Genomic DNA, 24330 nt, shown 5'->3' with positions numbered 1-24330 from the left:
GGGTTAATTTGTTCCTCAACCCTCCCCCTAAAAAAAAACCCAAAAAAAACAAAACAACAACAACAAAAAAACAAAAACCCTTGAACCTGGAGAAGAAGCCAAAATATCAGAGATAGAAGGTGTGAGCACTGTTTTTTCACATCTGTCTTGGGTCCCTCCAGTTTTCTTATTCTGTGATGGAGATTATAGGCTTTTTCTCTTCACAGGATTGAAAAATAAAGAAAAGGTCTTGTCTTAGCTCCTGGGTTTTCACACATGCAATTGATTAGCCCAGACAGATTCTTTTGGTATCACTGCTCAAAAGCCTGTTTTGTGTGAAAACCATGGTGAGGAAGGGGGTGTTGGGGTGCAGGGGAAAGACTGAGCTACAGAGCTGGTGTCTGCAGTGTCTGGGCATGAGAGTGGAGTGAGCCTTGCTGGCGAGGGCGGGTGGGAGAGATAGTACAGGTGCCCAAGCACTTGCTGTGCTGACCTTGGTTCAACCCCCAATGTTGCTAATTGTGGTATAAGCACCATCAGGAGTGATCTCTGAGCAAGCATAGAGCGCCACTGAATGTGGCCTAACACCTCTCCTTCCTGGGGGGGTGGAGGGGGAGAAAAAAATAGTGAGACTCCTGTGATTGTTGTAGGCATTGACCTACCCTGGATGTGGTTGGCAGGAGGCAGGAGCAGACCCTAACTTTGGAGCCAGGAGGATGCCATCCTTCATTTCGCAAGCACATAGAAAGCACGCCCCAGACACCATGCCCTGCAGGATTCATAGCACAGGCAGGCCTCGGCTTAATACCCTTTCTGGTCCTCTGATCCTGGTGAACTTTTCTTTCACCTGAATCTTCATGTATTTACTAGCCAATTCATCAGAGAGTGACTGAGAAGAATTTTATGATACATCATGTCCTTCTTTGGGTACAGTTGCTGTTGCAGAAATATTTATTGACTTTTGTAGAACATAGCTGTTACATTTCTGTTACTTTGGGAGGGGTAGGCAGAGACAAGATGGGATCTTGACTATGTATTATTAGGAGCCTTGGATTCTTATTAGAGATGATCTGATCTGAAAACTCTTTCTCACCTGAGAATAGCCTTGCCTTCACCTGACTTGTTTTGTGTGAAATGCTCTTCTACTTTCTGTTTGAAGGCGGAGTTGGGGCACCTTCGCAGCAGCTTTGAACACAGTGGGGTGGAACTGGGGAGATGACTGACTTGGTTCGACACTGTGTACACCTTCCTAGCCACCTACCTCATGGGAAAGCAGGCAGCAGCCAGGGAGCGTTCCTTCCCTCTGCCTCCCCCACCTGGCCTCTGGTGCCAGGGTTCCCAAGCACTTTCAGCCTCCACATCCCCCTTCTCTTCACCCCTCATCCTATTAGCCATCCCAACCCTTATATCCCTTTAGGTGGCATTCCCACTTCTCCTGCTCCCACAGCATCCTGCTTCTCTTGTTCCCAGCTCTCCCAGGCCCAACCCTCAGAGCAACTCCAGTGCTCTGAGAGATGTCTTCCAAGCCTCATTCCCTCAGATTCTCCCTGTGAGGCCTCCTAGGCGGGTCCATTGGTGTTGGAGAAGCATCCCACCCACACCTCTCATGTCCCATTATCCACCTTCAGCTGTCAGAGTCACAGTGACAATCTCTCCCAATGGAGAAAGCAGGAGAAATTTCAAAAAGAGAGAAGAGAACATCATTTCAAAAGGACATTAAGCTCTATTCAGGGACACAATCTCTAATCAGCAAAATGAAAGGCATGGTGGCCCCACAGGGACTGACTGAAAGACAGCCTGGTGGTGAGAGTGTTCTGGAAGTAGCTTCTCACACGGGGCCTCCCCGCCCTGCCTGCTGGCCCCAAACAGCCCTTCCTGGCAACCAGCCCCACCCTGGGGGATTGGGTCTGGACCCCACCCTGAGTTACAGGGCTTTAGGTCTTCCTGCAAGTGGAGCTTCCTCCCTGACACGGTTTCCAAAGGCTCCCTCACGGGGCTAACAGCAGAACAGAGCTTGGCTGACAGAAATCTTTGGCACAAAAAACACTGTCTGAGTCAGCCCTGAGAAATAATTAACACTCATGATGTTTCCTGGAGCACTGGAGTAGGCCGAGTGCTGAATAGGCAGAGGGTGAAGCTCTGGTTTCTAAGGGGGATGGAGTAGGTAATACTTGGGTATTCTTCACCTGAAACGGGTGAAGGGTGGGGGACCTCGTCACCTATACCTGCTTTCTGTGCCCCCCAAGATTATAGAGAGGGCCCCCAATGTCTCTAGGGACTCTTCCTAAAAACCTGTTTCCATTTAGAGTCTTTTCATAACGCGTGAGTCAGGCGGTGAACAAATTTAAAGAACGGCTGGATTGCTGAGGGCAGAAACAAGAGTTCAGAGAAGATCCGAGTGAGAACTAAGGCCCAGACCAGAGCGACTTCACCACCTGGAGAAGTGAGGCATGAAAGCAAAGTAAATTAGAGCCTCTGGTGGGCATGTGTTCAGAAGCATCCCCATGAAAGGAGAGATGTTTCCTTGAGTCTCAGCACATGAATTGACATGCTTAGACCAGGAGCTGAAAGACTCACTAAGACCATCATGTTGTCTGTGAATCATATTGGTTCTTTCTAAGAAGACTTCAGAATTTCCTGCCAATGTCTCAATGAGTCTTGGTCAAATTCCCCTTTCCTATTTTCCTCCATTTCTCAGCCAAAATTTCTCATCCTCATTTCACAACCAGCAAAGTTAGGAAAACGGGCCCAGGGATGATACTCAAAGTAGCAGCCAAAGAGGAAAAATTCCCCACAGATACCTCCATCGTAGGCACGGAATGAATTCATTAAGTTTCTAATTGTTAAGTGCACTCTTGAAGGGGCATAGTTCAAAGCAAATTAGAGAAAGTCTCCCTCCAACCTGGAGATTTCTGTTGAAATATTGGTGCCATAGGATAGCAGGTAGCTAGTTCAAGTCTCAACAAACTTTTTCTGTAAAGTACTAGAAAGTAAAAGCAAATACCACAGGAGTTGCGACTAAACATTGTCTCTGTTGAACATTCTTCTCTGGGAAAAGAAAATTACAACAAAATCTTGTGGTAAAAGAAAAATACTTAACAGGGCAGGGATGTAGCTTAGCTGTAGAACATCTTGACATGTGAGGTTCTGGGTTCAATCCCTGACATCAGTAAAAAACACAAACCAAAATTCACCTTTCTTTTTCTTTTGGTGTTGGACCCCACAATGCTCAGGAGTTACTCCTGGCTCTGCACTCAGGAATTACTCCTGACTGTTCTCAGAGGAGATGCCAGGGATCAAACCCAATTTGGTCACGTGTAAGGCAAGCACCCTACCTGCAGTACTATCTCTCCAGCACCCAAATGTACCTTCTCTCAATGAGAATATAGTCTTTTCTTCAACAAATAATTCTGAGAATACTGGATACTCACATGCAAAAGAATGAAGTTAGACCTTTATTACACACCACACCCTCCCCCCCCAAAAAAAAGAAAGAAAAAAAAGAAAAAAAGGAAATCACCCAAACCTTTTTAACTTAAGATGGAGTAAAGACCTAACTGTAAGACCCAAAATTATAAAACTGAAGCAGGCAGGCAGGTTGATAGGGAAGGGCCCCCTATGACAATGAGTTCTTGGGAAGTAATAAAACCAACGGCCGGGCCCTCCTCACCCCTATTGCCCCCCCTCCCCTACCAAGAAAAGCTCCAACAGAAATAAAGACCAGAAAATAAATTTCAGAGAGGACCATCAACTGCTCCCAACTCTACCCACCTGGTGCAATGGACTCTTATCTAGGTAGAATGCCCCACATGGGCAGCTTGGGTGACACCCAACTTAAACAAAGGAGGCGCATATATGCTGCCCAAGTTCATGACCTGCTTGTGCCCATGGTTGCTGCTGAGGGCATGTGGTACCCGAGTACATGTGTCACCTGCATCTCCCCTCTTGAGAAGCCTTTGTTCTCTCTTAAATGTGTTATTCTCTCTCTCTCTCTCTCTCTCTCTCTCTCTCTCTCTCTCTCCCCCCTCCCGCCCTTCTCTTCCTCAAGGCTTCCAAATAAATTTTACTTCACTGCTCATCTCCTCCAAAATTCTTTTCTGTGAGGGAAAGGCAGGGACTGGAAAGGCCTATTTAAGACTAGAACCAACTTTTCTCTCCTGCATCAGGAGCAAGGCTCACAGTCTTAGATTTCTCCAATCATTCCTAGGTAGCAGAAATAAATAGAGAGAAAATGGCAGATTCCCTTCTAAGGCTGTCATCTCTCTCCTCCCCACTTCACTTTACTCAGTTGGGATACCACTCGCATCATTTGGCATCAAAACTATTTGGAGAATATATAGGAGAAAAGCTGCAAAGCTTGTAATCACAACTGAGATTTTAGCCATAACACCTAAAGCACAAGCAACAAATGCCAAAATAGATAAACAAGAAAACTTGAAAACATTTTTCTGCCTTTCTGCCTTCTGTTCTTTCTACTTTTTTTTTCTTTCTTCCTGTTCACACCCAGCTATGTTCAGGGTTCTGACTCTATGCTCAGGTATCTGTGCTCATTTGGTCCCTGGTGGGATTCAGAGTATCATATGAGTGTCAGGAATTTAACCAGTATCAGAAGCAATGCAAGGCAGGTGCTTTAACCCCTGGATTATCTCTCTACCCCCACATGTGTGATATTTTCATTTCTTTGAGAATATTAATTTATACCTTGAATATGATCATTCTAATATACTCATAAAGCCTGGCACTTCTGATGCTATTAAAAATAAACAATAAAATCCATTTCCTGGGCTCCAGGGATTGCTCAATGCACTGAGAAATAGAACTCTTGCATTGTAAATGTGAGATCTTGAGTTCAATGCCTGGTGTTGCCACATGCACCATGAATAATTCTGGCAGCTCTGCCTTCTGCAATTCCTTTGTGCTACAGCAGATTTCTAGCTGCACTAGAGCCAGGTATCTGTGTGTGTAAACACCACAACTTATGGGAGTTCCACGGCCAGTGAACACCGACATGAAAAAGATGTATCAACACCACAGGAAGTGCAACCCCTGGCAAGCAACTCGTATGTGAGAGCACAGCTGAAGAGTACAGTGAATTCTTATGCAAGCACAACTACAGGAGTGCACTTCTCAGTAACAAGCACAGGGGCCAAGCGTGCAAGCCCCCAACCTTCTAGGTGAGCCCCCACAAGCACATGTTTAAGAGTCACCACCAAATCTTGGAGCACTATTGCAAGGCAAGTGGGTAACCCCCCAAGTCAACACCACAGCAACTACCGAAAGGGAAGGAGGGAAATAAGAGTACTAGATAAAACCAGTCACAGACTCCCAGTTCCCAGTTCCTCCCCACTGTCAGCGAGTTCCTTGATTCCCCACGTGCGAATGCCCAAAGCCCCCTGGGAAAGATGGGGCTCAGCCAGGGTCACACAAGGCGGCCACTGCTACACACCATCCAGCTGGCTCCAGACCGGTCCCAAGTGCTCCCAAAGCAGGAGGACAGACCCAGCATGGTCTCAGCCAGACCCCACCCCTTCCTGTTGTTCACTGCCTCTTGGTCAATGCTGCCTGACTAGGAGGTCACAAGGAGACCAGGTGGTAGGCGGGGACCCATTGGTTTTAGGACAAAAACAATGGCAGCTCTAATTTCAAGGCGTTGAGCCTCTCCACCTGCCCATTTATATTTTTCTAAAGAGCTGCAGGAACCAAAGGCGGTGGCAGCAGGCACCAGGGCCAGGAATCTCTGAGCGCCCATCCAATACCCACAGTGAATCTCTATCCGAGTCTCCACCCAGCTCCTGCTGTCTATGTCAGCGGGCAAGCAGGGCTTTCCTCTGTCCAAGCAGGGACAGGAATCTGGAGGTGTCTCTGGGCCTCCTGTATACGAGATACCAAGGACACAAGACCGGCCAGATCCCCACTGGGAACTCAACTAAGAAGAAGAAGAATGAACAACAGGATCCATTTTTTTCCATCAGAGCCAGAAATGTTGTCCACCAACAGTGGAGAGACCTCTTTATGCCTGGTCCAGGACTCCATCTTTGCCATGGCCCTCTCTCTTCCCTCTTCCTCCCACCAAAAATGGTGAAGCCCCTACATTGAAACCCCTCTGAGGTATCATCAACACACCACTTTCAGAGCAGAGTGGGTCCATTTCAAAAGGGCAAGGGGTTTAGAGAGTTAGGGTGGAAAGTATCATTAGGTCTTTGGGGCCAGGGCTGTGACTCAGCAGTAGAACACTCACCTTGGGTGCGGGAAGTCCTTGGTTCGATCCCTGGCACTTGCATGATCCCTGATCTCCACTGAGTGATTTCCTAAGCACCAAAGGAACAGGCTGGTTGTGGCATAGGGAGACAGACAGACAGACAGCCTTTAAGATCTTTAGAGCCTAAGAGTCACATATTTCTCAAAGGGTATGATTGCCAACCCTGGCAGAGTCTGAAGAACAAAAGAGAGAGGACTGTTTGCATAGGGGATGGTGACTGAGGACATCAATGTCACTTCCCTGCTGTACTATCTCCCTGGCCACACAAGCACCATGTAGATGGCATCTGAAGCTCAGCATACAGGTTCCGTCAGATAAAATCCAAGACCCACAGCTAAAGCAGCTGAAAAAAATGAAGATGCGTTTTTGATAACTGCCCCAGATCTGACTCCTTTAGCTGCAGATACAGGCCAAGACCAAAACAAAAATTTACATTATTTTGCATCTTAAACAATTTATGACTCTTCAAAAGGTGCTGATTGGTGAGTAGCAATTAACAGCTAAGAAATCACTTCCAAATTACCAATAATTGCTATCATTTTAAGGGGAGGGGTGTTCTTCACTTTCTTCCCTCTGCTCTCTGTCTTTATTTTTTTATTTCTGTTTTATCCCTGTTGAAGTGCTGGGGATGGAAATGTCTCTGCTTCTTATCTATTTTTTTATTACTATTAAGGCACTGCGATTTATAAACTTATTTTTAATAAATTTTTACTCTGTTTTTTAACTAACAAATATAAATTGACTATAGACAAGGTGTAGGCTAGGAGCCATGGGGTGTAAAATATACCCCAGTCAAGTACTTGTTCGAGATACTCATAATTTGGCTAGGGTACATGGTACATCTCAACGGGAAGTAGAAGTTCGGGGAAAATGTCAAAGTGTGATATGCCTTGAATTGCCAGCTCTTAAAAGCTAGTTAGGCTGGATGCTCAGGAAGTTCGATTGTAATTTTCTTGAGGGTTGTAATCTACCCTTATCCAATGAGATGCTTTCCTCTACATGAATGGCTCCCACACTTGGACGTCTATGAAGTGTTGGCACAAGTACTATGGAAAAAAGTGCTTTGTGGCCAAAAACAAGTGGGAAACATGCAAATTTCATCAGATTTAAATTGCAATATAAATGACATGTACATTTCAGATGTAAGATGTGTGCTGCTCTCTTTATAGAGGAGCCTCACTGTGCTTTCAAAACCAGTGCAGAGGGGCGGAGAGACCGCACAGGAGCTAAGGTATCTGCCTTGCATGCAGCTAAGCCTGGTTCAAATCCCCAGCACCACATGTGGCTCCCAGAGCACCACCAGGGATCACTCCTGAGCATAGAAGCAGAAATGACCCCTGAGTAGTGCTGGGTGGGTGTTGCTGAAACCCACCCTCCCTCCCCAATAATAGACCAGTGCAAATCAGCACAAGGGAGCGTAGATGAGGGTCCCAGATTTGGCCATGAAATTGTCCCATTGTCCCTCTCCTAGGAACTGAGAGGTAACTCCGTGGGCTGAAGTGCATGTGTTGCATGCGTTCATTCACCTGAGGGCACAGCCTGGGTTATCTGATCACCACCAGGAGGGGCCCCTGAGCACGGGTGCGGGGATAGCCCCTGAGCTCTGCCAGGAGTAACCAAACAAGAAGAACAAAAAAAAAGAAAGAAATTGTTCCTCTTCTTCCACAGTCAATTTAGATTAGGCTCTTTCCATACACGGGGATTCCATACAGGCAAAATCGCTGTTTAGAAGGCACAAAATGAGAGGGTGCAGGCCTCATTCTCTCCGTGGAGTAAGATTCCCCAAAAGTCCAGCTCATTGTATCCTGCTTGCCTTAGTTCTCCAAAAGCACTTTGCATCATCTATTTAGCACCCTATATTTATCTATCTCCTGTCTGTTTATGTAGTTCCTTACTCTCACACTACCAGTTCAGTGTAACAAATAACAAGTGCTCACAGATAACAAATTGTCTGACTGTTTAATACAAACCATCATTGTGGATAAGAGCAGACCCTCGATTCAAGAGGCCAGAGTTCAATTTCAAGGCTGTGTGATCTTGGAAGAGTTACTTAACCTCTCTGGACTTTCTGTTTCTGCAACTGTTCCTCATCAAATGGCTAAGTGCTTTCTTTCAATGCCCTGCACATAGCTCACACTGGATCAATGAGAAATCCTATGTGAGTTCTACTCCTGATCACCAAGTAAAGAGAATCTGAGCAGGGCTCAGAGAGCCCGTTTTCAAGGACAGCTTGCAATGCAGGCCCAGACACAGTGATATTGTTGATCTCTTCTAAGCACTTTAAAATCTCAACAGAACCGTTTTCACAGGAGTTCCTTGACATATGTTGGAATCCAACATAATCCCCTTGGCGAGGGGTTACTGACCTGAAGAAGATTCCATGCTAGGGTCAGCCACAGGCTAGAAATAGAAATTGGCTCCCTGGTTGCCTCTTTGTCTCGGTGGCTTCCTCCCACTGTGGTTTTGGCACAGAGGAAACCGCCAGGAGTGATGCAGCAACTGGAGTGAAGGTCAGAGCGCCTGTGTTTAGCGAGGCCTTGCTGGTGCCTTTGTTCCTCCGTCCTCCCACCAGCTTGCTGGTGCAGGAACCAGTCACCTGGCCATCTGTGAACACCTCGAAATAGTCTTCCCTGACTTCCATTCACCCAGGATCTGCCAAGGTGTGGGGAACAGGACGCCTGGGGTTGCTCTGTGGCTGACAGCAGCTCCCTGACCATAGCCCTGTTGGCAGCCGCACCTCCTTCCCCTCATCTTGGCTACCTTTTGTCACCACAGCAGTCCCACCAGCTCCAAGGAAAGACCCCACCTGTCCTTTGTTGCCACCCCCAGCAAGAAAACTTGTCTGCAGAATCATCCTGGCCCAAGCATACAGGGAACATGTTAGAGGCAGCCACTTTGATGACTGCAAGTGTAGTCACGTGCAGACAAAAAAAAAGCAGGACAGAAAAACCAGATGGCAAAGTCATTGAGAAAATTCACCGTGTGTGTGTGTGTGTGTGTGTGTGTGTGTGTGTGTGTGTTTTCGACCCCTCTCTGCCCTCCCTCCCTCTCCAATTACTCACAGCTTCTTGCTCTTACAATGAAAACAGTAAATAATTGATGTGGTACCAGACTGTGCTCAGAGTTTCCTTGGCTCATCCCGGCTGGCCCCGCCCTGGGGACTTTGCTACCTGAGTCACTGGCAGAATGGACAAATGAGGCTTGAGCCGACCAGGGAGAAATCAAACTATGCTGGAGCTCCTGGCTTCTCCAGGGGTGGGAGAAAGGCTCAGAGTTGGTGACTGAGGATGGCAGAAGAGGCTCCATCTGCCAAACTCGCCTGTGGGAGTGATATGGAAGACAGAGGGAGGGTGTCAGGAAAATGTCAATGAAACAATGAATTTAAACCCAACTGTCAGGCCGGCTCTGTTGTAAGGCCACAGGCACTGGGTTCTCCTCTTGTGCACCTGCGCCTCCTTGGCTTCCTTCATACCCACCTTTGGGTCAGAATTTCATTTTTGCTGTTTTGGAGTGTTTTTTGTTGTTGTTGTTGTTTGTTTGTTTGTTTTTTGGTGGGGGGGAGTGGGGCACATCTGGAGATATTCAGGGTTTACCCTAACTCATCCAGGGATCACTTCTGGCAGGTCTCAGGGGACAACATGCAATGTCACCATTGAACTCAGGTCAGCGGCTTAGTACAAGGCTGTACTATGTGTTGTATTATGTCTGTCTGGTCTTTTGTTCAGAACTTCTAGAACTCTCTAGTGCCTCTTTTCATTTTTATTTATTTATTTATTTATTTTTAGTTTTGCAGGGTAGGAGAGCACAGCCAGAGATCAAATCCAAGGCCTCTTAAAGGCAAAACAAACCACTGAACTATCTCCTTGCCTCTTTAGTGCTCTTACTATAGAGAAAATCGAGTCATATCTTCTTCTGGGTCTCTATGCTACAAGAATTTACAAAATACTGCTGAACAGGTAAGACACGTACACAAAAGTGCTGCTTTTGCAAGAGAATGTGCCAGAAGACTGTCCTGGAACCATTTTCGCAAAAGTATTCATGCTTACAACAGCATTCTAACACCTAACTTGTATCACTGAGCATTAATATTCATATCAAACAGGAAGAGCAATTTATGGCTTTTTGTATGTATTAAACAAAGTTTTTCCATATATCCTTACATATCTTGTTCATTCAAAATTTAGAAGCCATCCACAGAAGAGGCACTTTCCATTTTTGTATGCCCACCAAGAAAGGAAAAAACAAACAAATTTCCATCTATTTTAAAATGCACCATGATTTCAGAGACACTCAAGAGTGAGGGGTGAGGTCAGAGCAACAGTACAGCAAGTTGGGAATTTGCCTTCCATGTAGCTCAGTAGGTTCAATCTCCAACATGCCATATAGATGCCTGAGCACCACCAGGAGTGATCCCTGAGCACAGAGCTAGGAGTAAGCCCTGAGCACCTCCAGGTGTGACCTCAAAACCAAAACTAATAAGTAATAAAATGTAGGGGGTAATGAGCATCTAGATTAAGGCAACAGACCCTTAAAGTGGGTTCTAGCTCTAAACCAGAGAACAATGCTCTGCATCTCCACAAGTCAAGAGTCGTTTTGGGACCAGAGAGACAGAACAGGGGTTAAGCAGTTGCTTCTACATGCAGCCAACCCAGATTTGGTCCTGACACCATAAATGCCCCCCCTGAGCGCCACCAGGAGTGACCCCTGAGCATACATCCAGGAGTAGCCTCTGACCCCCACCAGGGGAGCGCCCCTAGGTGTGGACCAACCTGCCCCCACCACTAAAATAGTTGACCTAACTGAAGCAAAACTAGGAGAAAGGAGAAGGGCATAGACAAGTTTCATGTTTCAGTGGCTGAGACTTCTTTGGGGGTGATACATCTCTGCTCTCTGTTGATCCTCTACTCTCTGGGGTTGCCAAATTACTTGTTTTCTTTCTTTCTTTATTTTTATTGAATCACATGAGATACACAGTTACACAGTTGTTCATGACTGGGTTTCAGTCATACAATGTTCAACAGTCGTCTCTTCACCAATGTACCTTTCTCACCACCAATGTCCCCAATCTCCCTCCTACCACCACTGTCAGTCTGCCTCTCTCTCTCTCTCATATCTCTCTCACCTCTCTCTCTCTCTCTCTCTCTCTCGGACATTATGGTTTGCAATACATGGAAATGAAAGGTTATCATACATATCACTTTACCTCTTTTGAGCACTCAGTTCTTGTCCAGAGTGATCATTTCTAACTATCATTGTCATAGTAGTCCCTTCTCTGTCCTAACTCGCCTCCCCCAACAACTTGTGACCAGTTCTCCTGGCCCTCATTTCTATTGCCCTTGGCATTAGTCTCATACTACCTTTTTTTTTTTTAAATCTCACAAAGGAGTACCATCATTTTATGTGTGTCCCTTTCCTTCTGACTCATTTCACTCAGCATAACAAACTCCATGTCCATCTATTTATAAGCAAATTTTATGGCTTCTTTTTTCCTGGCGACTGAATAGTATTCCATTATGTAGATGTACCATAGTTTCTTTATCCACTGATCTATTCGTGGACACTTGGGTTATTTCCAGATTCCGGCTATTGTGAATAGTGCTGCTATGAACATAGGAATGCAGATGGTTTTTCTGCACTGTGTTTTTGGGCCCCTAGGGCTTATTCCCAGGAGTGGTATTGCTGGGTCACATGGAAACTCAATTTCTAGTTTTTTGAGGAGTGCCCATATTGTTTTTCAAAAAGGCTGGACCAGAGGCATTTCCACCAACAATGAATGAGAGTCCCTTTCTCCCTGTATCTGCACCAGCACTGGATGTTCTTGTTCTTTTTGATGTGTGCCAGTCTCTGTGGCATGAGATGATAACTCATTGTTGTTTTGATTTACATTTCCCCAATGATTAGCCATGTAGAGCATTTTTTGTGTGCTTTTTGGGTTGCCAAATCATTGAGTGCACTCTTACTTTTGTCATTTTTGGTTTGGGGACCACATGCTTAGGGGCTATGCCCTGGCTCTGTGCTCAGGAGTAGCTCCTGGAAGTATCACTGGCTAAAGGGACCCAGTGATGCCAGGGATCAAACCTCAGCCTCTGCTTTCCAACCCTTTGAGCTCTCTCTGGGTCTTGCAGGAAGGGCAGCAGGGAAGAAGATGGGAGTGCCTTCCTGCCCAGATTTTTCCCTTCCCTCACCTTAGACAGCCCACCAGTTGCACTGGGAGCCAAAGCTGGAAGAAGACTTTGTGGAGAAGGCATTTGATATGAGTTCCATCTTCTATCCAACATATGTGAGAGAAGGAACTCATTGATGATGTCACCTGGTAAACGGTGCAGACTATGGACAGCGTGACTGTAGCAGGGAGCAGACCTTGCTCTTTAAGACTTAGGGATCTGGAACTTTCTCAGGCTGGCAGGGGACCATACTTAGGGTTTTGAACTTGGGGATAACTGATGAAAAACAGCATTTTCAGGAAAAAGACAGGTTTACAGAAAAGGGATAAAACCCAGCATTTCAAGAAGACAAATGGGCAGTCATTTCAAATTCAGTGGAAAGAGGTCAAAGTTGAAAATAGAAACTAACATTTGAGTGCACCATTAGAAAGAAGATTCCACAGAAAGAGCTGTTTATGACAGCAGTGGCACAGATAATGGACTTGGATGATAACTAAAGTAACAGAAGAATTTGTCTGTAAGTATATGGAAACATGAAAATGATAGAATAGTGCATATATCCTTTCACAATTTTTAAATTGAGTGTTCATATTTTAGAAATTTATTTATAATTATTTATGTACATAGCTTTTATATAGGTTGTCATTAAATGGATATGTCATGAATAATTTTTCCACCTTTTCCAGTTTCAGGTAGTATAAACAAGCTTGTAATGAACATTCAATTGTGTGTTCCAAGCATAGCATGTATACTCAAAACCCAACAGTTAATAAGTAGTTCCCAAGGGTCCTCATTTCTAAAGGGTAAGATACAGACCCTAGGTTGTAGAATATACCACTTGGAATACTTTCTTTTCTTTTTGTTTGTTTTTTGAGCCATAGCTGGCAATGTTCAGGGGATTATTTCTGGCTCTGCACTTAGGAATTACTCCTAGCAGTGCATGGAGGGACCACAAGGGATGCTGAAAATTAAACCTGGGTTGGCAGTATACAGAGCAAACGCCTTACATGCTGTACTATTTCTCTGGCCCAAAATATACATGTTTCTAACTCACACTGCCAAATTCCTTTCTAAGTACATGTAGTAATTTCGAGTCTCCATTGCTACCAATACTTGACGCTGCCAGACTTTTGATTTTCAGCTAATCTATTGAGCAAAATGGCATGTGTTCTGGATGCCTTCTCCCAGTCTCTGGCTTGTCTTTAACACTTCCCAGGGTGTCCTTAACTTTGCTGATCGTGGTGGTGGAGGTAGTGGTGACAGGGGGCACAGTGCTGGAGTGCAGGTGGGGATCAAAACAGGACTTCACACGCATAAAGCATGTATGTGCTCTACCTACCACTGAGCCTTATCACCAGACCCTTTCATTTTTCTTATTATAAAAATGTTCAATGATCCACAAAGGTGAAGAGAACAGGATAATTACATCATGTTATCCATTATCTACACTCGATTATCAACAAGGCTTTGTCTCACTTGTCTTCGCAATTTTTCCTTTTCTGTATTTCAACCAGCATCTGGGGTTCTCAAACCCCAGACTGAAAGGCATTCTGTGCCTATATGCTTCAGAAGCCTCTGGATCCCAGTGAGTATTTTCTTCCATCCTCATCATGTCATAGACAGCACCTATGAGAACTGAAGAACTTTCCTTCAGAGTGCCTGAGAGAGGGGAAATTGGGATTCATGGATGTTTGTCATGGGGGTCTCAGCTTTCCCACTACCTCACACAGGGTCCTGCTGCCTAGCTAAGATGATGAATTGTCCTTCCTTTGGGTAGAGAGACCAAGACAGGGGATTCCGTTTTTGCTGCCTCTTCAGGAAACAGGTCACCCTTCCTCCCTGAGGGAGAAGTGGAAAGCTTGCCCTGTCTGTGCCCCTGACCCAGCTTGTGACCACTTGAATAACAATTTCTCTGACACTGAGAAAAGAACCAGCTACATTTAGGGTAAGTGAGATATGTGGGGGGTGGGGGGGGCGGGTATTCTATCCCTGTGTTTTCCGGTGCTTTCCAGGAGGCCATTACCAATCCACACAGAAAACTCACCACCAGAAGGAAGAATGAAAGGAGGAGGAAGCAAACAGAGAAGCATAGTTGAAGTCAGGATGGTCTAGGACAAGAGTTAGGAAAGTGGGAAAACAGATCGTTAGGGTTGAGAAAATGTTCAAAGTATGGAGCATAAGCTTTGCGCACACACACACTCTCGTTCTATCCCTGGCACCACGGGGTCCCCTGAGCACTGCTGGGAATAATCCCTAAGCATCATCCTCTTGCCCAGTACTGCAGGGGGTGACCCCAAAAGAAAAAAGAGGAGGAAAATGAAAACAGACATCTACTGGGGAGAAAGAAAGGAATTTAGTACAAACACTAGAATAAGACTTCTAAAATGTGTGTGTTCTGGGGCTGGTGAGATATGGAGCTGGGGTTAGCGTGTGGCTGGGGCAGGTGGGACCGTGGTTTGAATCCCCGCACGAACTATGGTCCCCTAAGCTCTGTCAGGGGTCACTCCTGAGAACAGAGCCTGGAGTAGGGCCTGAGCACCACTAGGTATAGTCCAACCTCTCCCCCAACAAATACATCAATTCATTTTTTAATGTGTGTGTTCTATGAGTTTTTCTTATTCATAGAGAAAGGGTTCATGAGTTTCTCCTTTATTCTGCTGAATGTGGCAAAAGACCCCAAACCACGAGAATTAATGGGAAGACAGGAGAAGCCTTGGATAATACACCAGTGATGTAATGTCTGGTTTTTGTTAAATATCCCATATAGATTACTCACTTTTGTTAGAGAAAAGGTAAATGCACCGTCACATCATAAACAGAAATCCTGCTGAAAACAGGGGCCCCCATTTGGTTCTAAAACTGGGGAAACTACTGTCCAAAAGATCTGGATTCTATGGGGTGATGGGTGTCCTGACTGAAATATAGCTCTGGTATTTTGGCACACTTCTTCTTGTGAGGGACCCAGACCACCAGATGCACACTAGGATGCTCCTGTGAGACAAACCAGAGAGAAGGTCCATCAGAGCTACTCTCCTGTCTTTGGGAGAGCTCACGAGGCAGGGCCAGGCCCCAGCAACCAGACTCTACACAGCACCTCAAGTCCTCTGAGGCTTTGAGTCTGTGCTTCCGGTTCAATCAAGCACTTTTCATTGCTTTGGTGGCTCCTCACAAGAACCTTTGCAAGAATCACAGATTAAAGGGCTGCAGAAAGAGAGTACAGGAGTTAAGGCACTTGCCTTGCATGTGGCCGACCCTAGTTGACCCCTGGCATCACCGAGGGCTCCTCAGCAGTGCCAGGGGTCACTCCTGATCACTATTCAGGAATAGCCCCTTAAGCACTCCTGGATCTGGCCCTCTCCTCCCCAAAACAACAGCAAAACCCACAGATTAGAATGAGGCTCAGATTAGTAAAGTAAACTAGGCAGGGTTCTCTAACTGGAATACGTACCCCAAATTTCATCTTTATTCGAGTAATCCAGGGTGGGGATTAAAGGTATTGAGCCACACTCCCAACAGATGAGGCTTGTCAGAGGCCCGAGAATCACTTTCTGATGTCAGGGGGCCTGTGAGGGGTTCTTAGCCAGGATTTCCCAGGTTCCTGCGCTCAACCCCAACACCCTGTATGTACCCTCTCACTAAGTCCTCCCCCAAGGCTGCAGGCAGCAGTTCAGACCACAGTGGGCCATGTGTGCAGTGCCAGCTGCTGGCCACAGTCCCGTCCCGTGGCCCTGCACAGCAAGGCGACTCATGGGGCGCCAGGGACCTGAGCCATTTCCCCAGGGAGTCTTGCTTCCCTCCCTGCCACCCCACACTCAGAGCCTCTGTGGCAGGGTCCTTGAAATTTCATTTCACAACTTCCTGGCAGATTCCGGGGCAGCGGAGGGTAAGCTGGTTAGTGTCGACTGGACTGCCAAACAGGCCCCAGAGCTCCCCACAGACTTCCTCCTCCCCCACACCGTTGCCAGGCCAGCAGGCCTGTAATCTTGGTGGTGAGCTCGGAAACCTTGCCAGGAAGTCTCTGTGGGACCCGGGAAGGCTGCCTGTGATAATGAGCAAACAGACTCTGATGGGCTCCCTGCTCCCCTAGTCCAAGTGAACAAAGTCTCCTCCTCTTCCACTGTAACATGCAGTGAGTGTGTAAGATCCCAAGATGGCAAAACATCATGGGCATTGAGATGTGAGAGAGAGAGAGAGAGAGAGAGAGAGAGAGAGAGAGAGAGAGAGAGAGAGAGAGAGAAAGAGAGAGACTTATGAGTACAAGTAGACTAGGAAAGCAGGGACAGATGACCTGTCTGAGCCCTGTCTGAGCTGCCTCCTACACTCAAATGAACAGGTGGAATTGATAAGACACTTCTGAATCATGGTATAAGTTTAAGCCTTTATAACTGGAGAGATAGTACAGCAGATAGGGTGCTTGTTTTGCACATGGACGCTCCCAGGTTCAATTTCTTATACCGCATTTGTACCCTGAGCTCCGCCAGGAGTGATCCCTGAGCAGAGACCAGGAGTAACTGCTGAGCACAGATGGGCCTGGCCCCAAAATTAAAGTAAAGTAAAGACCCTCCCGTTGTTCATCGATTTGCTCGAGCGGGCCCAGTAACGTCTCCATTGGAGATTTTGTTGTTACTGTGTTTGGCATATTGAATACATCACAGGTGGCTTGCCAGGCTCTGCCGTGTGGGCGAGATACTCTCGGTAGCTTGCCGGGCTCTCCAAGAGGGGCGGACGAATCGAACTCGGGTCGGCCATGTTGGCTGCGTGCAAGGCAAACGCCTTACTGCTGTGCTATCGCTCCAGAATTAACTAAACAAATTAATTTGGGCCTTGGATTGGGTGAGATTTGAGGTGCCTTCTGGATACCACATTCGCCATCCCGTGGCCTTCTCCAGTGAAGACCCCTGGAATGCTCCCTCAGGAGATAAGCCCTGCCACCTGCAGAGAGCTGCAAAGGAATTCTCCAGATTGCCACTGTTTTTCAACTGACCCCAAACCCTGGTCTTATGAGGTTCATGCCACTCCTCCACCCTTTCCTACTAATTGAATTGTATGCTTTTATTGCCACAGTATGGACTCTCCCCAATAAAATCATGTTGTCATTATAGGCACTTGGCTTGAGTCCCAAACTGAAAATCATTCTGGTACAAATGGCAGTTAGCAGTGCTCTGGGGATTTGAACTTTCTATCCTACCCACCTCCATGGACAAACTCAGCTGCATGCAGAACCTGCTTCAAAGAAGTGGTGAGGCACAGACATGCTTGTAAAATCTGGAAGAGCCTGGTTCTGCACTGGGGAATGTCTGTGCTCAACACGTCTGACCTCATCATCCCGGCCGGAAACTTGGCCTCTGAGAATCTCAGCTCATCTCACTGTGCTTTTTGATGCTCCCAGATCCTCCTGCTGCACAAATCACCAGCTCCCAATGAGGTCACAAGCTTTAGTAGTCAGTCTGAGAAACTGCACAGCATGGAGACATGATGAATCACGTGGAGGCAGACGGTGCCCCAGCAGAGACTGTGGCCGTTGGTCAGACCTAGAGCCTGTCTTCTCCCGCCGCTCTCAGTTGCCTGCACTTCAGGCCAGGCTGATGGGCAACAGTGGAGAGAAAAATCACAACTACCCTGTACATTGTACTTTAGAGTTTACAGATACATTTAAAATGTGTTGGGCTGGGGGTGGAGTGGGCGGAGTGATAGTACAGTAGTACAGTGAGTAGGATATTTGCTTTGCATGTGGATGACCCAGGTTCAATCCCCAGCACCCTATATGGTCTCCCAAGGCTGCCAGGAGTAATCCCTGAGCACCGCCAGGTGTAGCTCAAAAGCTAAAATAAATAAAATTTTAAAATAATAAAATATTTCGGGCTGGAGGGAGAATTCAATGGGCTGAGCACATGCTTTGTGTGCTGCAGACTGGGGTTCAATCCCTCTCACTGCCTGGTTCCCCAGTATGGCCAGGAATGAATCCCCAACACAGAACAGAGAGTAGTAGTCCCTGAGCACCACCAGGTAAGTTTTATTCCCACTTTACAAAGGGTCAAACAGAAGTCGTAGTTAATCAAGATCAACTGCTTCTATCATAACAAACCCTAGACACAAATAGTTTTCCTAGTAGCACGTATCCTGACCCAGGACCTTTATACAAGGTGCCTCCCCTCATCTGAGTTCCAACTGAGTAGCCCTGTGGATTCTAAGGCTTTAGGAAACATCTCAAATCCATGCAAATAAGTCAAAGGTCTGGGTTCATGCTTTGCATGAGAAACTCAGTATTCAGTCCCAGCACCACATGGTTCCCCAGAACATCACTAGTAATGATCCCTGAGCACTGTGTTAGGAGTGGTCCCTGAGCACTCTCAAGGTGTGGCAAAAAAATAAAATAATAAAAACATTTCCCAAATATAACATCTGTACAAATATAACAGAGTCTCCTGCCCCCGCGCCTGGCTGTCCTCACCGGGGCCCCTTGAAGGGGGGAGGATTGAGTTTCTCTCCGCCCCCCCCTCCCAGCCCCGAGCAGAGCCCCAGCAGCTGAGGACCTCCGGAGCCAGCCACGGCCATGCTGGGACCACTCTCCACATGTCCGGACGGGCCTCATGCATGAAAGAACTGGCAGAGGAACCCAGGCATGAGGGTCCCAGGGCTGAGGTCTCCAAGCCTACTCGGATTGGGACTGGGCCTTCTCCACCTAGACCCTCCATCTAGGTAGGCGTCACATCTACCAGCTGCCGCCAGTGCCAGGTTGGTCCCATCAACGGCCAAGATGCAGAGACTATAAAACCCAGCTCCTGGAAGCACGTGGCCACATTTGTGGCCACGTGACATCTTATTATCTTATTTTCCTTTGGAGAACCTGGCAGGTTACCAAAAGTATCCTGCCTGCATGGCAGAGTCTGGCAAACTTCTCATGTCATATTCAATATGTCAAATACCAGTAACAATAATGGGTCTCATTCTCCTAATCCTGAAAAAGCATTGAAATGGCTCTTTTAAAATCTCAGGGCTAGGAAGAAGGAGACATAACTGGTGCCTGCTCAAGGCAATCGATGAACAACAGGATGATCGTGATCGTGATTGTGAACATCTGTACTATGCCTGACATAAGCACTGTAAGTTGATTAATGAATTTAATCTCCGTGAAACACTAAGGCGGGCCTAATCATTATTCCTGTCCTCCAGCTGAGAACACTGATGCACAGCAGTTTTGCACACAGTCCCCCATGCTGACGTGGCAGGGCAGGACACTGAGCCCAGGTGTCTGTCTCCAGAGTCTGATCACCACATGGCACCAGCCTTCACTTTGCTGTGCTTTGGTTTGGGGCGCATGTTTTGCAGTACGTCACACATGCAAGGTAAGTGCTCTACCACTAAGCCGCACATCCCAGCTCGGGTCTCGCTTTGTTGTACAGGCATACCAAAGTTTACTTTGCATTATTGTGTGGTTATAGCTTGGAGATTTTCACAATATTTCCAATGTTTATGTTATTCCATTTGCTATGGTGATCTGTGATCAGGGATCTTTAGTTCTTTAATTTGTTTGTTTTGGGGTCGCACCTTGGTGGTGCTCAGGGCTTACTCCAGGCTCTGCACTCAAAGATCACTTCTTGTGGGCCTCGGGGAACTAGAGGGGTTACCAGGGAATGAACTGAGTCGGCTGCATGAAAAGTAGCTCTGTGCTATCTCTCAGGCCCCTCAGGATTCTTTTTTGTTCATTTGTTTATGTTTTGGGATCATACCAGGCAACATTCAGTGGTTACTCCTGGTTCTGCACTCAGGAATTACCCCTGGCAATGCTCAGAGGACCATATTGGATGCTACGTATCAAACTCGGTGATACGTAGCATCCAATATGGTCCTCTGAGATGTAAGGTAAATGCTCTACCCAATGTCCTATCACTCTGCCCACCCTCCCCCCGCGTTGTGATTTTTTTGATGTTAATATTGTAATTGTTTTTGCTGCACCACAAACTGAACCCCTATAACATAGTGACTTTATTAATTAAACGACTGACTATTCCACCCACAACCCTCCTAGTCGCTCCCCCTCTTCCTCAGGCCTATTATTCCTGAAGAGAATATTGAAATTAGGCTGATTATAAACCCCACAATGGGGCCAGGAAGATTATTCAAAGGACAGGAGCACATGCTTTGTATGCTGAAGCCTTGGGTTTGGTCCCAGCACTGCATGAGCCCCCACATACTGGCAGAAGCATCCCCTGAGCAATGCCAGGTGTAGCCTAAGAGATAAAGAGGGGGAAAAAGAACCCTCAATGGTCTCTAGTGTTCAAAAATAAAGAAAGAGTCACACGTAATTCTCATTCAAAATCAAGGGCTAGAAATGATTAAGCTCAGTGAGTAGTTCTAGGCTTCTTGCATCAGAAAGCTAAATTGTGAATTCAAAGGAAAAGTTCTGGAAAGAAATTAAAAGGGCCACTCCACGAGCACACAAATGATAAGAAAGCTAAACAGCCTTAGGGCTGAGAGTGAAGCTTAACAGCCTTAGCCGGGAGCTAGGGAAAGTCTAAGTGGTCTGGATAGAGGGTCAAACCAGCCACAGCATTCCTTTTTGTCCTAGCTAATTTAGAGCAGGGTCCTAACTCTTTAATCCAAGGAAAGCTGAGACAGGCGAGGAGAGGTTGGAAACCAACAGAAGGTGGTCCCTTGAGGTGAAAGAAAAGAAGCTGCCTTCTGAGCACTGGCATGCCAGCCAAAGCAGCAGGGCTGATGGAGATGCTGCAGCAAGTTAGCCAGAAGTAACTAAGAGGAAGGTGCTGTAACAACGGACCTGCAGCATTGGTGCAACAGCCCTAGATGAAGAAGGCTTATTCTCACAGAAAACACCAGCTATGACTTTCATGGCTAAGGAGAAGTCGGTGCCAGCGTTTTATAGGCTGATTCTCCTGCTAGGGGCTAATGCACCCAGTGACTTGAAGCTAACACCACTGATCAAATCCTCAGAACCCTGAAGAATGATGCTAAGCCTACTCTTCCTGTTTCTCTATAAATGGGACCACAAAGCTGAAGAAGGCACATCTGCTTACAACATGGTTCACTGAATATCTGAGACCTATTTCTTAAGAAAGGAAAAATAAAACAGTCTTCTTAAAAAATATTACAACTCAGGAGGCCTGAGAGAACTTAGTGGGCTGGAGCATATGACCAGGTTCAATTCCTGGCACTCAGACTCCAAAGTGGTCCCTGAGTGTGACCCCCAGACCTCTCAAATAAAAAAATAAATACAAGTAAAAAGAAAATAATACTGCTCATTGATAATATTCCTGGTCACCTGAGAGCTATGATGGATATGTATCAGATAAAATTTTTCACACCTAAAACATAATATTCATTCTGTAGCACATGGATCAAAGAGTGACTTTTGACTCTTTTATTTGGAGAGCAGGAAGGTGGCTCCCAAGCTGTGCTCAAGGGTCCCAGAGCAACTCCCAGCAATACTCAGACAACCAGGTCAGCGGGCTGAATGTGAAGTTCTAAGGGTAGAGTGGTACTTGGGCCTGATGATGCTGGGACCAGCATGGCCATCCCAATAGGGTGTGAGGGCCTCCAGAACTACATCCAGTGATGCTGTGAGGCTCAAGTGGTGCCAGTGCTTGCACTAGTGTCAGGTACATCCTAACACCTGTACTATTTCCCCAACCCTTCAAGTCTTATTATTTCATAAATATGTTTTGTAAGACTATAGCTGCCATGAATAGCCATTATTCTGATGTATCTGGAAAAAATTTCACTGTTGTAGGTGCCATTAAGAAAACTTATGTGGGAAGGGGGGCATTCCGGCCCGTCCTTCACGCACTACCGAGGTCACCAGTTGCTCCCCACGAGCAGCATTTCGGCACAGCCACGGCCCCAGAAGCACAAGGACTTAATGCAGAACCCAGCAGCTTGGAGCAGAAAAGTGAACGGACTATGCGTTAATCCACGCCACCATGTCTGCCCAGAGGGGAAAGGGTGTTGCTCCCTTCCTCCCTCTCCCCTCAGGAAAGAAAGATGGCAGCCGCTTGGGAGCCTTGTGGAAAGCTAGGTATGAGCTGGTGGTGACGGGGCAACTAAAACCTCATGGGAAGGGGGGCGTTCCGGGTTTGTCCTTCACGCCTACCGAGGTCACCAGTTGCCCCCCACAAGTGGCTCTCCAGCACGGCCATGACTCCAGAGCACAGAAACCAATCTCTTAATTATCTGACTCTCAGTAGAAATACTTCCAGGGTTAATAAGTAAAATAGCAGAAATCCAAAACCATCATTTAATTCTTGAACCCAGCTGTAGAAAGCAAATCATTTCACAATGCTTTTTCAGCAAGTCTGATTTGGGGGGTGGGGGGTAAACTCTAAATAATAATGGTGCATCTTTTATCGAAACAATGAATCTAGTCAAAGTAGATAGAGTGTTAACTAGAATTCATCTGCCTCACAGGCATTGGGAGGGGCGGGGTGGGGGTGGGGGTTTATTGGGGTTCTTCGTGGTGAAAAATAAGTATTGGTAAAGGGAAATGTGTTTGATATTTGCATGACCGAGACCTAAACCTGAAAGCTTTGTAACTTTTCCCACAGTGATTTAATAAATAAATAAATTATAAAAAAAAAAAGAAAACTTATGAAGTGGCCAGAACTATAGTACAGTGGGTACGGCACTTGCCTTGTATGCAGGAGACCTGGGCTTGATCCCCAAGCCACCAGGAATAATTCCTGAGCACAGAGCCAGGAGTAAGCCCTGAGAGAGTTGAGGAGGTGTCTGCCCCCCCAAAAAAACCTTGTAGAAGTTAATATAGGTATAAATATATTTAAGACCTTTGGTTGAACAGTGGATTCTTTGCTATAAGTCATGAAAGAAAAAGTAAATAAATTGAACATCATCAAAATAAAAAAACTTTTTGCTGTTGTTTTGGGGTCAAATCAGTGGTACACCAGGACTACTCCCAGCTCAGTGCTCAGGGGACACTTCTAGTAGTGCTGGGGATCAAACCCAGGCTTCCTGCTTGCAAAGAGTGCCCTCAAGCTTGTTAAACTACCTCTATATCTCTGGTCCCCCAAATAAATAACTTTTCATCTCAAAAGTCATTATCAAGGATTGGAGAAATAATACAAAGTCACTTGTCTTGCACACAGCTGATGTGGGTCCAATTCCCAGCATCACATATGTTCCCTCCAAGCCTTACCAGATGTGTTCTCTGAGCACAGAGTCAGGAATAAGTTCTGAGCACAGTCAGTTTTAGCCCCAAAACTCAACTTCCCACCCACCTCAAAAAAGAAAAGAAAGAGACACGATCAAGAAAATGAAAAGATAAGCTACAAAACAGGAGAAACAATTTGTAAATCATTATCTGACAAGGGACTTGGATCAACAATATATAAAGAGGTCTTGTCACCCAATAATAAAAGGACAAATGACTCCATTAAAAATGAATAAGGGAAATCAGTATTTCCTGCTCTCCTTCCTTTTACATGGCTGTTATCATGGTGACCAGGGCTTGAACACTCTTGATTGTGGCTCTTACACTTTTTGCTGCAGAGCTTTTGGCCACAGCATCTGCTAGGGATTCCACACTCCTTCATTGCAGGGAGTTGAATTCCTTTCATCGTGGTGCTTGCACAAGTCCTGGTTGTGCTCAGTGAAGGCCACACTCCTAACTGTGATACTCTCACACTTTCTAATTGTGGTGCTCACCAGGGATGGCGCACTTTCACCATGCTCATAGTCACCAGGCAGTCCCCAGAGAAGGCTCACTCTGCTTTGACATGGAGTGGAGAGGGGGTCTCGGCTCTCGGAGCCACTGCTGTGACCTCTCTTGTCATATAGGACAGAAGGATACTTAATTGTGAACTTGTGACTCCATGCAAGTAGGGCAGGCATCATTAATCACTTAGCCAACCCTGTTGGTCCATCAATAGTTACTTTTTCGGAGAAGATTCCAAACAGCCA

At 46.3% G+C, this 24330-nt stretch overlaps 1 long non-coding RNA gene across 1 annotated transcript in view; it reads right to left on the bottom strand.

Moving 5' to 3' along the window:
- Nucleotides 1–2249: 2249 nt before the first annotated feature.
- Nucleotides 2250–24330, bottom strand: part of LOC130038777 (uncharacterized) — a 29733-nt gene continuing 7652 nt past the window's right edge. The window contains exon 3 of the long non-coding RNA XR_008794781.1: nt 2250–2414. This is a non-coding gene — a long non-coding RNA (uncharacterized LOC130038777). The remainder of the gene's footprint in view (nt 2415–24330) is intronic.

Source organism: Sorex fumeus, unplaced genomic scaffold (assembly GCF_029834395.1).
Source record: "Sorex fumeus unplaced genomic scaffold, SorFum_2.1 ptg000007l, whole genome shotgun sequence".
NCBI lineage: Eukaryota > Metazoa > Chordata > Mammalia > Eulipotyphla > Soricidae > Sorex > Sorex fumeus.
The sequence above is the reverse complement of the archived record's forward strand: the minus strand, read 5'-3'. Positions and strand labels throughout refer to the sequence as shown.